Source organism: Chelonia mydas, chromosome 22 (assembly GCF_015237465.2).
Source record: "Chelonia mydas isolate rCheMyd1 chromosome 22, rCheMyd1.pri.v2, whole genome shotgun sequence".
Taxonomy (NCBI): domain Eukaryota; kingdom Metazoa; phylum Chordata; order Testudines; family Cheloniidae; genus Chelonia; species Chelonia mydas.
In genome coordinates, this window is record NC_051262.2 from 375,322 (window position 1) to 389,253 (window position 13,932).

Genomic DNA, 13,932 nt, shown 5'->3' on the forward strand with positions numbered 1-13,932 from the left:
ACTGGGTACAGAAGCTGAGTTAAAGGACAGGTTACAAACCATAGTTAATAGCTCTGCAATTTCACATTTGAGTTCTTTCAGAACTCGTGGGTGAATGCCATCTGGTCCCCGTGACTTGTTACTGTTAAATTTCTCAATTAATTCCAAAACCTCCTCTAGTGACACTTCAATCTGTGACAATTCCTCAGATTTGTCACCTACAAAAGACGGCTCAGGTTTGGGAACCTAACATCCTCAGCCATGAAGACTGAAGCAAATAATTCATTTAGTTTCTCTGTGATGACTTGATCGTCTTTAAGTGATCCTTTTGAATTTTGATTGTCCAGGGGCCCCACTGGTTGTTTAGCAGGCATCCTGCTTCTGATGTACTTAAAAGACATTTTATTACTTTTTGGGTTTTTGGCTACCTGTTCTTCAAACTCCTTTTTGCCTTTTCTTGTTACATTTTTACATTTAATTTGGCCCCACCCAGCCACTTGGGAGCAGTGCAAAAGAAATCAAATCTACTGTCAAACCATGGGTGGGAGGGCGAGGGTTTGAGGACGGCAATGCTGGATAATTGCAGGGTATCTGCCAGGAGGTATAAAGTGCTGCCTAGAACACCCGGTATAAAGAAATTATTTCACCCACTCCCACAATGCAGCCACCTCTGGGGTAGAAGACAGCAGCTGCTTCCCAGCGCACAGCAACATGGCGCAGCAAGTTAGAGCAGAGGAGAAAGGGGAATCCCCTGAAGCTGCCGGGGGTGGTTATGGAGGCTGAATGTAATTGGCTGAGCTGGACCCATGGCCTGGACCCAGTAGCTAATGCTCCCGCTCTTATGGAAAGGACCCTGCCCATGAGCACAAGTGGTCCAGAAGCCCCCTCTCTTCAAAGAGACAGCACCCCTAGTGGCAGGCTGGGAAACTACGCTCAGCACAACATGGGTTGGAAGAGCGCCTTGACTCTCCAGCCATGCTTGCAGGAAAGCAGCCCCCTGCAGGGGTTCCTGGGAGGTCTCCCTGCTGAGCGAGCACTGCCCTGCCCCCATGGGGCTGGGATTACACAGCATTGCAGGAGAAGTCTGTCCATGGCAGGAGTGACTGGTGGAGAGACGCTCCTGATTAGGTCCAAACCCCAGAACAGAGCTCAGGACCTGCGCTGCTCTCAGTATTAAATGGAGTTGGGGGTGAGCGAGGCTAGCTAACTCAAAGCACTGTTCCTGGGGCTAGCCAGGGCTCTGGCCCCTGGAAAGGAGGGGGCTGGGGACAGCAGCTGGCCAGTGCAATGGGGAACGATGCTTTTAGCTGGAGAAGGACCCAGTCTCCTTGGTCCTTCACGCATCTCCTGGCTTCAATGGCCTTCAAGGCCAGGAATGGCAGACACAGGGAGCTCGGACTACATTGGCCCGAGGAAACGGGGATCTTCTGCATCCAGCGTGACCCCTCCACCCCACAAAGTCAGGTCCATGTATACCCTCCCCGGGGCCCTGGAGACAGGCGTGCCTGAGTCTGGGACACTGTTCATCCTGGTTCCACCTCCTCAGTCTCAGTGCCCTACCCTGCAACTGGCTCCATCTGCTCCTGTGGAGGTTCAGTTATCCTGGCGCTCCCCCGTTCCTGGAGCCAGATGGGCCCGTTTCTGGCTGGTGGGAAAGGGGATGTTGCTGCCCTTGAGTGTGAGGCTGAGGGCTCTGGGAATGTTCAAGCCTCCGCTGTCTCTCAGCCCCACACTTTCCCCACATGTGCCTGGGGGGACATGTCTGTCTTGTGGCCTCTCCTCCCCTCACCATCTCTGTCCTCCAGCGCCTGTGTCTGGGGTGGAGCCCAGCTGCTGGAGTGATAATCTCAGGCATGGGAGGAGAGAGCCAGCACAGACAACTCCGTAAGAACACCCCCACCATGCAGAGAGGGGAGAACAGGTCTGGGGCCGGAGGTGGAGCCTAGGATGGAGTCTCCCAGGGCAGGTTGGCACCTCCATGCACTTCAGAGAACTGGCCCAGAAAGGCAGGGACATGCTGCAGTGCACAGAGCCCCTGTTACCAACCGCCAGAGGGCTCAGCCCAGTGCGGCCCAGACCCCAGGGGCAGATAGCTCAGCGCTAGGCCCTGGCTACTAAGTGATTCCACCTTGGCAGATTCAAGAGAACCTTATCACATCTATCCAGCTGCCAGCTGCAGCATGGCTCAGACTAGAAAGCCCTGGGGGGATTTCTCATCTCCACCTCACCACCCCGCCACCTGGCACTGACAGCTGCTGCAGATTGAGGGTGTCTGCTGTTCTGCCTGCATCGCATGAAGAGAGGGCTGTGTGCCTCGGCCCCATCGCTTGGGGACAGTCTGCTACTCTGCTGCAAATACACAAGTCAGAGAAAGCGCCCCTTCCCCAGACTGGCCACTGACAAGTCCAAGGCTGGCAGCCTCCCTCTGGCATCAGGGAAATCCTTGGATGCCCAGCTCGCCCTGTCTCCAGCAGTGGGCACTGTCCCTCCCAAGCTGGTGCCGAGCCCAGTGCCCAGCAATGCCCTGTGGAGCTGGAGGGTCTTTTAGAGAACGCTCTGCTGCCTCGTGGCATTTTTCCTATGTCCAGCGCTAGCCCCAGCACCTTTGCAAAATCCCATCTTGGGGACTTAGGTCCCCAACCCCATGCAGCTGTGCCTGGAGACAGCGTTCTCCTTCATTTCCTGGCCTAGGCTTTTGTGTGAAGTCACTGCATGGGAGTTAACAGTGGCCATGCTGTGCCCCAGAGGTGGCTGCATTTCTGTGGCGGGTGAAAGGAGACCTGAGTGCACACAGTGAATGTGTTAAGCGCGTCTTTCTCCTGAGGGGCAACCGTTGAAATGCAGGGGAATAAAGTCAGCTGGCTCTCCTCACATCCTTTCCCCCAGTGTGCTGCGGGGAGGGTTTTAGCCATTAAACTCAATGTGAGCTGCGTGGCTAAGCCCCGGCAGACTAATGGGCTCAGTTCATCCCATCTGGGGTGGCACGATGATAGTGGCTTGGCAGATCATGGCCCCCTCAGTGTGATACATCAGGGACCAGGCAAGTGTCAGTATCACTGGCCCCAGTGCGGTAACAGAGGGTGCTGGCTCCAAACCGTCTGGCTATTAACCTGCCCTGCAGAAAACAAATGGTTATTGCAGCTCCCCGCTAATGGGTGGTTTGTGCAATTCAAAGCAGAACTGGCTCCAGCCTCCATCCAGTAATCCTGGAAAATCTGGAGGGAGGCTGCCCAGGGGTTGGAGACAGGCTAGCATTGAGCAAGGCAGTAACCGGACCCAGAAAAGAAGTGACACTGCAAGTGGGGAGCTAGCAGATTGTAGCCTATAGGCTGGTTCAGGTTAAGAAATAATTAGAAATTAAATTCAGGGCCTAAGTGCCGAGGAATATGAGACACTGAAGTTGCTCCTGAGAGAAGTTAGAGACAAATTGTGGTGGGAAAGTCAGAGCTAGCAAGGACATGGCCCAGGGTTACGTCCCCATTCAGTTATGGTTATAACTGGTTGGAGCGGGGTTCATAAGGAGTTTATTCGAGAATTGCAAATATTTTATTAAAATGCTTCTCTATTGATAGTCTGGGAAGGACATTGGCTGAGCTGTTAATTTAAATAATGGGTGATGTTAAGAGCCAATAAGATGATGGAAATACAATTATGATTGTCAGGGTTCCCCCACCCCCACGCTGAACTTAGGGGTACAGATGTGGGGACCTTCATGAAAGACCCCCTACGCTTATATTCTACCAGCTTAGGTTAAAACTTCCCCAAGGCACACATTCCTTTCCTTCTCCTTGGATGGTACTGCTGCCACCACCAAGTGATTTACACAAAAATTCAGGGAAGGGTCACTTGGAATCCCTTCCCCCGCAAAAATATCCCCCCAAGCCTCTTCATCCCCTTTCCTGGGGAGGCTTGAGAATAATATACCAACCAATTGCCTTAGCAATGTGACCACAGACCAGACCCTTTGTCTTCAGGACACTGAAATCAATCAGATTCTTAAAAGAAGAACTTTATTTAAAAAGAGAAAAGTAAAAGAATCACGCCTGCAAAATTAGGATGGAAGGTAACTTTACAGGGTAATAAGATTTAAAACACAGAGGATTCCCCTCTGGGCTTCACAGTTACAAAAACAGGAATAAAACTACCTCTGTAGCCTAGGAAAATTCACACAAGCCAAAACAAAAGATAACCTAACGCATTTCCTTGCCCTACTTACAATTTCTGTGGTTTTAGATGGCATATTCCAGGTATATTTTCAGGAGATGTTGTACCTGCCTGGCTTCTCCCTCCGTCCAGAGAGGGAACAACAACAAATCCTTTCCCCCACCAGATTTGAAAGTATCTTCTTTCCCTATAGGTCCTTCTGGTCAGGTGCCAACTAGGTTATTTGAACTGCTTAACCCGTTACAGGTAAAGCAGTTCAGTACAGCTGCCAAGGAGGGATTTTATGCTACTGCATACATAAAGGTTGCTATCCTTTTCCCTATATTTCTGACAATGATAAAAGTCAGTTTAATGTTGATTAGTATTATTGGAAGCAGACCCAACATTTAGTGAGAATCTGGGGGACAAGGACTTCAGGAGCAGACTGTATTTACATAGACCTGCCTACTCTTCCTGGGTGCTCACCAATGCAGCTGCTTTGCCAGAATGATCAGTTTTGGCTGGTTTTTGGTTACAGTTCACTGTAATATTGAGTGTGGGGGTAATGAAATGTTGCTCTCCTTATTGGTAGCTCTCTGATGGACCACAACCTTGTCATAGTGAAGAAGCTTGTGTTGGCTAAAGACCGTCAATGCTATATTGTCCAGAGAATTTATACTCCTTGTAGGGTCCCCCTTGGCGAACAGCCCTGAGGTAAGGCTCCTGACTAACCATGGTCCAAGCTTCAAAAGACCCCGACAGCGGATCGGGTGCATATAGAGGACCTCCTAGTACTCTGTGGTTGTGAAGGTGGATGAGGGCTACAGCAGGAGGGAGGCCCCTGGATCTCCTTGCCATTTGGTCAGGGTTTTCCTACTGTTCAGTTTCGTGTGATTACCGCCTGCGCACCGGTTTCCCCATATTAAATGATTTCACACACAGGCCTCTGCCAAAGGGTTCACACCTGAACAAAGTCCTTCGGTGATGGACGAGTGGCGGAGAAGACAGGAGCAGCGATCTTTCACAAATCTGCACGCAGGCGGCAGCTGTGTGATGGTCGTTTTGTGCTTGGTTGAGACAGAAGTTCATTTCCGCAGCAGCAGTGGTGACTAAGCAGGCCTTTTGGGGATCGCCTCTGCTCACCCCAAATGGGGAGGGGGCTAGAAAAGGTGCCCCAAACATAGGCTGCCTCACACTCTTCCGACAGGATGGTCGTATCCAGTGGCATCACTCAACTCCACAGCCAAAACAAGTGATAGAAGACAATGAATTTCATCACCTGAAATGGCTGCACCCTTATGGACTCTCAGCACAGTGATTGCCCAGAAAGAAGAACTGCCATAATTGCCAGAGAACTGGCAAGACCCAACATTGAAACCGTAGCTCTTAGTGAGACCCACCAGGCTGATGAGGGTCAATTAAAAGCGAATGGAGGTGACTACACCTTCTTTTGGAAAGGAAAGCCACCTGCAGAGAGACGCATTCACGGGATTGGCTTTGCCATGAAAAATAAGCTCGCCAGTCAGCTTTTGCAGCTTCCCACGGGGATCAACGAGCATCTCATGAGTCTTCGGCTCAAGCTTAGCAACAACCAGTATGCCACGGTCATCAGCACATACACCCCAACACTCAATGATAACGAAGACAATAAGGAGCAGTTTTATAGAACTCTTGATGCAGTCCTCACAACCATATCTAAGGCAGACAAACTCATCCTCCTGGGAGATTTCAATGCCAGAGTCGGACAGGATTCCCAACTCTGGAGAGGCACAATGGGCAAAGAAGGGGTGGGAAATGTAAACCCCAATGGTAATCTCCTCCTCAGCAAATGTGTGGAGCATTACCTGCTCATCACAAATACCATCTTTAGGCAGAGTAACACATTTAAGACCACCTGGAAACATCCTTGGTCCAAACATTGGCACCTCCTTGACTACGTTATAGTCAGAGCCCGAGACTATACCGATGTCCATATAACAAAAGCTATGAGAGGTACCGATCATTGTTGGACGGACCATGGATTAGTAAGATCAGTCAGGTACCTTCGGCTCACTCCACGATACTGCAAACACCCAAAGACTAAGTGAAAGCAGTACAACACCAAAGCACTTGAAAACCTAGCCGGCTGTGAGACGTTCCAGCAACATCTGTCTGAGAAACTCTCTAAACTGCCTGACAACATCATTGACCTTCAAGAGCACTGGGATCAACTTAAAAACACATTCACAATTCTATGATTCTATGATTCTGTAATGCATGTGCTGAAACCATAGGGTATTCCACTCTTTGGCACCAAGACTGGTTTGATAAAAACCACAAGGAAATCCTAGCAATAATTCACAGAAAAGAAATTCATTTTATAACTGTCAAAATGATTCCTCTAACAAAAGAAAACATGAGGCCTATCACCTGCTTAAAGCCAAAGTCCAAAGGAAGCTACGTGACATCAAAAACAAGTGGTAGCAAGAGAAGGCCTCTGAGATCCAGGGTTTCGTAGACCAGGATGACACAAGCAGCTGCTTTCAAGCAACCAAAGCTATATATGGGCCAAGCTCCAAAGGCCCAACCCCCTTACGTTCTCAGGATGGCTTCACCCTCCTCAAGGACAGTGCAGCCATTAAACAATGCTGGAAGGAGCAATTTGAAAGCCTACTAAACCACAAATCCATGGGTCTCTGAAGACAACATCGAGTTTATTCCACAACTCTCAGCAATGGAACACCTTGCTGATCCCCCCATATCCAGAGGAAGTCCAGCATGCCATCACCCAGACAAAAAAATCACAAGGCTCCAGGCCCAGATGGCATGCCAGCTGAGGTTTTTAAAGCTGGTAGAACTATGCTCCAGCACAAACTTTGCCAACTCCTCAAAAAATCTGGAACTGCAAAGAAATTCCACCTGACTTTAAGAACGCTAACATTATTACAACATTCAAGAAAGGGGACAAATCTTTGTGCAGGAACTATAGAGGTATAGCTCTCCTCTCCATCGCAGGGAAGATTCTTGCACGGATCCTACAAAAACACCTCCTCCCCTTTGCTGAGGAACTCCTCCCTGAATCACAGGGTGGCTTCAGGCCATCCATGGCACAACCGACATGATCTTTGAGGCGTGACAGATTCAGGAGAAGTGCAGAGAGCAACACCAGGAATTGTTCATGGCATTCATAGACCTAACCAAGGCCTTTGACTCTTATCAATCATGATGCCCTATGGAAGGTGTTGTGTCTGTCCACAGAAATTCATTTTCATCATCAGATGACTCCATGATGGGATGACTGCCACCATTTTGTGCAACAGCTCAGAGACAGAATCATTCACCGTTTGCACCAGTGTCAAGCAGGGCTGTGTCATTGCTCCAACACTCTTCTCCATTTACCTTGCCACAACCCTGATTCTCATCCGTGACCGCCTTCCTGACAGAATCGGGATTGAGTGTCATATGGATGGTCAACTCATCAATCTCTGTCTCCTCCAGACAAACTCTACGATTATGAGAATTGGTATCACTGACCTTCAGTATTCAGATCACATTGTCATTCTTGCACACACAGAGGCTGACCTGCAAAGCCCGCTAAATCTTTCTGCAGATGCCTATCACAGCCTAGGTTTCTCTCTCAACATCAGGAAAACGAAGGTACTCTACAAGCCCTCACCTGCCCAAACTACTCTTCATACTGCACAAATTACCATCAGCAGAGACCCTTGTGTCATAAATATAAAAGGAAGGGTAAACCCCTTTTAAAAATCCCTCCTGCCCAGAGGAAAAACCCTTTCACCTGTAAAGGGTTAAGAGGCTAGGATAACCTCGCTGGCACCTGATCAAAATGACCAATGAGGAGACAAGATACTTTCAAAAGCTGGGAGGAGGGAGAAAAACAAAGGGTCTGTGTCGGTCTGTGTTATGCTTTTGCCGGGGACAGAACAGGAATGGAGTCTTAGAACTTAGTAAGTAATCTAGCTAGATATGCGTTAGATTATGATTTCTTTAAATGGCTGAGCAATTAAGTTGTGCTGAATAGAATGGATATTCCTGTCTGTGTGCCTTTTTGTAACTTAAGGTTTTGCCTAGAGGGATTCTCTATGTTTTGAATCTAATTACCCTGTAAAGTATTTACCCTCCTGATTTTACAGAGGTGATGGTGTAAGAAACATTTTGATTAAATGACAGGTTTCAGAGTAGCAGCTGTGTTAGTCTGTATTCGCAAAAAGAAAAGGAGTACTTGTGGCACCTTAGAGACTAACAAATTTATTTCAGCATAAGCTTTTGTGAGCTACAGCTCACTTCATCGGATGCATTCTGTGAGCTGTAGCTCACGAAAGCTTATGCTCAAATAAATTTGTTAGTCTCTAAGGTGCCACAAGTACTCCTTTTCTTATTTTCATAGAATCATAGAATATCAGGGTTGGAAGGGACCTCAGCAGGTCATCTAGTCCAACCCCCTGCTCAAAGCAGGACCAATCCCCAATTAAATCATCCCAGCCAGGGCTTTGTCAAGCCTGACCTTAAAAACTTCTAAGGAAGGAGATTCTACCACCTCCCTAGGTAAGGCATTCCAGTGTTTCACCACCCTCTTGGTGAAAAAGTTTTTCCTAATATCCAACCTAAACCTCCCCCACTGCAACTTGAGACCATTACTCCTTGTCCTGTCGTCTTCTACCACTGAGAATAGTCTAGAACCATCCTCTCTGGAACCACCTCTCTAATCTTTTTTTGATTAAAAATTTCTACCAGCTAGTCACCATGTGCTTTAGTCAAGGAGACACTGGTGCCAGTCAGGGGGTGCTGGACCCCTAGCTGTGTCCCAGGCCCTATCCCCCACTCCACCCCTTTCCCCAAGTTCCCACACCCACCTCCACCCCACCTCTTCCTGGCCCCTCCCCCGAGTGAGCTGTGTCCTCACTCCTCCCCCCACCCAAGCCTCCTGCGCATTGCAAAACAGCTGATCGTGGCGGGCAGGAGCACAGGGAGGGAGGAGGAGGCAGCACTGCAGGAGGGAGGGGTGAGGCTGCGCATCATGTCCTCACTCCTTCCCCTCCCCACCAAGAGCCTCCTCAATGCCGAAACAGCTGATTGTGGCAGGCAGGAGGCACTAGGAGAGGAAGGGGGACAGTACGTCACATCCTCACTCCTCTGCCCTTCCCCCCCATAGCCTCCTGAATGCCGCAAAACAGCTGATCACAGTGGGCAGGAGGAGGGAGGAGAAGGTGCTGATGGGGGGGGTCACCGGCAGGCAGGAGGCATTGGGGGAGGGAGGAGGAGCTGATGGGGGGGGGGCCACCGGCAGGCGGGAGGCATTGTGGGAGGGGCGGGGGGCTGATTGGGGGGGCTGCCGGCAGGCAGGAGGCTTTGGGGGAGGGGCAGGGGACTGATGGGGGGGCGCTGGCAGGTGGGCGGCATTGGGGGAGGGACGGGGGGCTAATCGGCCTGCTGGAGGGTGCTGAGCACCCACTATTTTTCCCCCCAGAGTCAGCTCCTGGCAGGAGCCACATATTATCTTCTGAAGAGCCGCATGTGGCTCCGGAGCCACAGGTTGGCCACCCCTGACCTATGTGTTTTGTAAAAGTTAGTTATAAAAGACTAGATAATATAGTGTATTTTGGAGCTGTCCTCTTAAGCTATCTTGGGAGATGTTTTTCCTGATACCCTTTCTCCCCGGTGGGTGAGCAACTGGCCATTGTGAATCTGCTGATAATTACTCAATACTGTTCCAGATGTTAGGTAAATATCTGGGATGTTCTAAACCTATTGCTTATGTCTGTGTGTCCTTAAATCTAATAAACTGCAGTGTTAGACAAGAGCATGCTTCCTTGCATTTAATTCTTGATCAGACAGAATTGCTGTGTTCCTATTGATTTATTACTGACACCACGTAGAGTGAAATAGTTAAGTTGCCCCTGCTGTAGGTTCTGAAAAGCCCGGATAACAACAGGACCAAGTAAACCTAGACCATCCCTCACAGGTGTTTGTCTAACCTTCTTTTTAAAACTTCCAATTATGGGGAATCCACAACTTCACTTGGAAGCCTATTCCACAGCATAACTATCCTTATAGATTGAAACTTTTTCCTAATATCTAACCTAAATCCCCATTGTTGCATAGGAAGCTCATTAAGGACCTGGCTGAAGAGACAGGAGAAGGAGTAATGGGCTTGAATTGCAGCGAGAGGACTTAGGCTAGACATTAGTAAAAACTTCACAACTGTAAGAATTGTTAAGCAGTGGAACAAATTACCTAGGCTAGTTGTGGAATCTCTGTCACTGGAGGTTTTTAAGAACAGGTTGGAAAAACTCTTGTAGGGGATGGTCTAGATAATACTTGGTCCTTCCTCAGCTCAGAGGAATGAACTAGATGACCTTCAAGGTCTCTTCCAGTCCTGCATTACTATTAGGGCTGTTGATTAATCACAGTTAACTCACGCAATTAACTCAAAAAAAGGGTGACTAAAAAAATCTCAATTAATCGCCGTTTTAAATGCACTGTTAAACAATAAAATGCCACCTGAAATTTGTTAAATATTTTTGAATGTTTTTCTACATTTTCAAATATATTGATTTCAATTACAACACAGAATACAAAGTGTACAGTGCTCACTTTATATTTTTCACTACAAATATTTGCACTGTAAAAATGATAAACAAAAGAAATAATATTTTTCTATTCACCTCATAAGTACTGTAGTGCAATCTCTATCGTGAAAGTGCAACTTACAAATATATATTTTATTACATAACTGCACTCAAAAACAAAACAATGTAAAACTTTAGAGTCTACAAGTCCACTCAGTCCTACTTCTGGTTCAGCCAATCGCTAAGACAAACAAGTTTGTTTATATGGCTTCCTATGGTGGAGTTCTTCATATTCTCCCCACCCTGTCACCAAGGATGTTAAATTTAATTACATTATCGTCTCTATTACTAAGTGGTTCAGCTGTATTCACCTTTTGGATCACATCTTGTGTGCCACTTAGGACTAAATCAAGACTTGCCTCTCCCCTTGTGGTTCCCAGGACTAGCTGCTCAATCATTAATGGTATCTAAAAGCTTTATCTCTGGATCCCGTCCTGAGGTGACATGTACCCAGTAAACATGGGACAGTTGATATCCCCAATTATTACTGAGTTTTCTATTTTTATAGCCTCTCTAATCTCCCTAAGCATCTCGTAATTACCATCACCATCCTGGGCATATTCCTACTGCCATACTCTCATTATTCAAGCATGGAATTTCTGATTTTATGGTACAGTTTCATTCATTTAAACTTGGTTTTACTATATTTGACTGTTTTCTTTTACATATAGTGACACTGCCCCATCAGCACAATCTATTCTGTCATTCCTATCTAGTTTGAATCTTGGTATTACCATGTCCCACTGATTATCATCATTCCACAAAGTTTCTGTAATAATTATATCAATATCAATGATGAGTCAAAGAGACTGAAATTCACATGTGCAGCAAGATGAAGGTCTTTTAACAGCTAGAGTGTTTCCAGCAATCTAATGTCACAGTAATTGGCCAGATCAAGAGAACACGCTACGGCCACTGAACCTGAGCTACATCAGACATTTGAGTCTGAGCCCCTATCACTGACAACTTTCTGACAATGTGTTGTGGTTTTTGCTTACATTCTGAAGGAGTTTCTCTTGGAAGTTTTGTCCTTGTATCAATATTTGTGTGTTAAGAACAATGTTTTGAGTGGTCTCAAATCTACATGGAGATATGGGACTAATTACGCATTTTGCAGCATTGCTCTGTCAGTTAATGGTGTGAAAAATCACAAAAGCTCTAATGTAGACACAGTTATAGAAACAAAAAAAGTCCAATTAAATGAAATCTAGGAAATTAAATGTCCATAAGTAAAGATTTTAGTAAAGCTTTTGATACTGTCTCACATGACCTTCTCATAAACAAACTAGGGAAATGCAACCTAACTGGAGTTACTATAAAGTGGATGCATAACTTGTTGGAAAACCATTCCCAGAGAGTAGTTATCAGTAGTTCACAGTCATGCTGGAAGCGCATAACAAGTGGGGTCCCACGGGGATCAGTTCTGGATCCGGGTCTGTTCAATATCTTCATCAATGATTTAGATAATGGCATAGAGAGTACACTTATAAAGTTTGCAGACGATACCAAGCTGGGAGGGGTTGCAAGTGCTTTGGAGGATAGGATTATAATTCAAAATGATCTGGACAAACTGGAGAAATGGTCTGAAGTAAATAGGATGAAATTCAATAAGGACAAATGCAAAGTACTCCACTTAGGAAGGAACAATCAGTTGCACACATACAAAATGGGAAATGACTGCCTAGGAAGGAGTACTGTGGAAAGGGATCTGGGGGTCATAGTGGACCACAAGCTAAATATGAGTCAACAGTGTTGCAAAAAAAGCAAACATCATTCGGGATGTATTAGCAGGAGTGTTGTAAGCAAGACACGAGAATTAATTCTTCCACTCTTCTCTACGTTGATATGGCCTCAACTGGAGTATTGTGTCCAGTTCTGGGCACCACATTTCAGGAAAGATGTGGACAAATTGGAGGAAGTCCAGAGAAGAGCAACAAAAATGATTAAAGGTCTAGAAAACATGACCTGTGAGGGAAGATTGAAAAATTGGGTTTGTTTAGTCTGGAGAAGAGTGAGAGGGGATGTGATAACTGTTTTCAAGTACATAAAAGGTTGTTACAAGGAGGAGGGAGAAAAATTGTTCCTTTTAACCTCTGAGAATAGGACAAGAAGCAATGGGCTTAAATTGCAGCAAGGGTGGCTTAGCTTGGACATTAGGAAAAACTTCCTAACTCAGAGTGGTTAAGCACTGGAATAAATTGCCTAGGGAGGTTGTGGAATCACCATCATTGGGGATTTTTAAGAGCACGCTGGACAAACACCTGTCAGGGATGGTCTAGATAATACTTAGTCCTGCCTTGGGTGCAGGGCACTGGACTAGATGACCTCTCAAGATCCCTTCTAGTCCTATGATTCTATAAACTATATTAAAGCAGTGTTAAGGTTGCCTAGTTCTGCCTCTTTCCCTTCCAGCATACGAAGAGTGGTGAAAGTTAAAACACCTGACAACCAGCAAATGAACTATACACCACACCTGCAAAAGGAAGCTTAACTCTGCCCCTACTCCCTAACCATTGAACCAGTAAATGTCACTGGGAATAGGTCAGTAAGGGTGATGCAAAGGTTTACCAACTAACCAGGGAAGTGGTAAATTTTCCATCTCTTGAAGTCTTCATCGCAACATTGGATGCCTTTCTGGAAGATATTTTCATCAAAACACAAGGTATTCAGCTCATTTCAATGGTAACTGGATGAAACCGTATAGCTTGTATTAACAGAAGGTCAGACTAGATGACCTAATAGTATCTCCTGGCCTTAAAATGTACTGATCAGAGAACATGCCCTGTTTGTGTTGTGTTCGACAGATTTGAATTCCACCACTTATCTCCATGCACTTCAGCTATGCGCACTGTGTCAGCTGTAGCTTTACATGAACAGTGGAGGGAACAGTTGGAGCAGCTTGGCAGAACTGTGACTGTGATAAGAATCATAGAATATCAGGGTTGGAAGGGACCTCAGGAGGTCATCTAGTCCAACCCCCTGCTCAAAGCAGGACCAATCCCCAATTAAATCATCCCAGCCAGGGCTTTGTCAAGCCTGACCTTAAAAACTTCTAAGGAAGGAGATTCCACCACCTCCCTAGGTAACGCATTCCAGTGTTTCACCACCCTCCTAGTGAAAAAGTTTTTCCTAATATCCAACCTAAATCTCCCCCACTGCAACTTGAGACCATTACTCCTTG

The 13,932-nt window shown here is 46.7% G+C and overlaps 1 long non-coding RNA gene across 1 annotated transcript; it reads right to left on the reverse strand.

Moving 5' to 3' along the window:
* Nucleotides 1-211: 211 nt before the first annotated feature.
* Nucleotides 212-13,788, reverse strand: LOC122463558. The gene is made up of 3 exons (XR_006287030.1): nucleotides 13,324-13,788; nucleotides 13,064-13,067; nucleotides 212-225 (listed from the first exon to the last, which is right to left on the reverse strand). It is a non-coding gene; the product is annotated as an uncharacterized LOC122463558 (long non-coding RNA).
* Nucleotides 13,789-13,932: the final 144 nt, after the last annotated feature.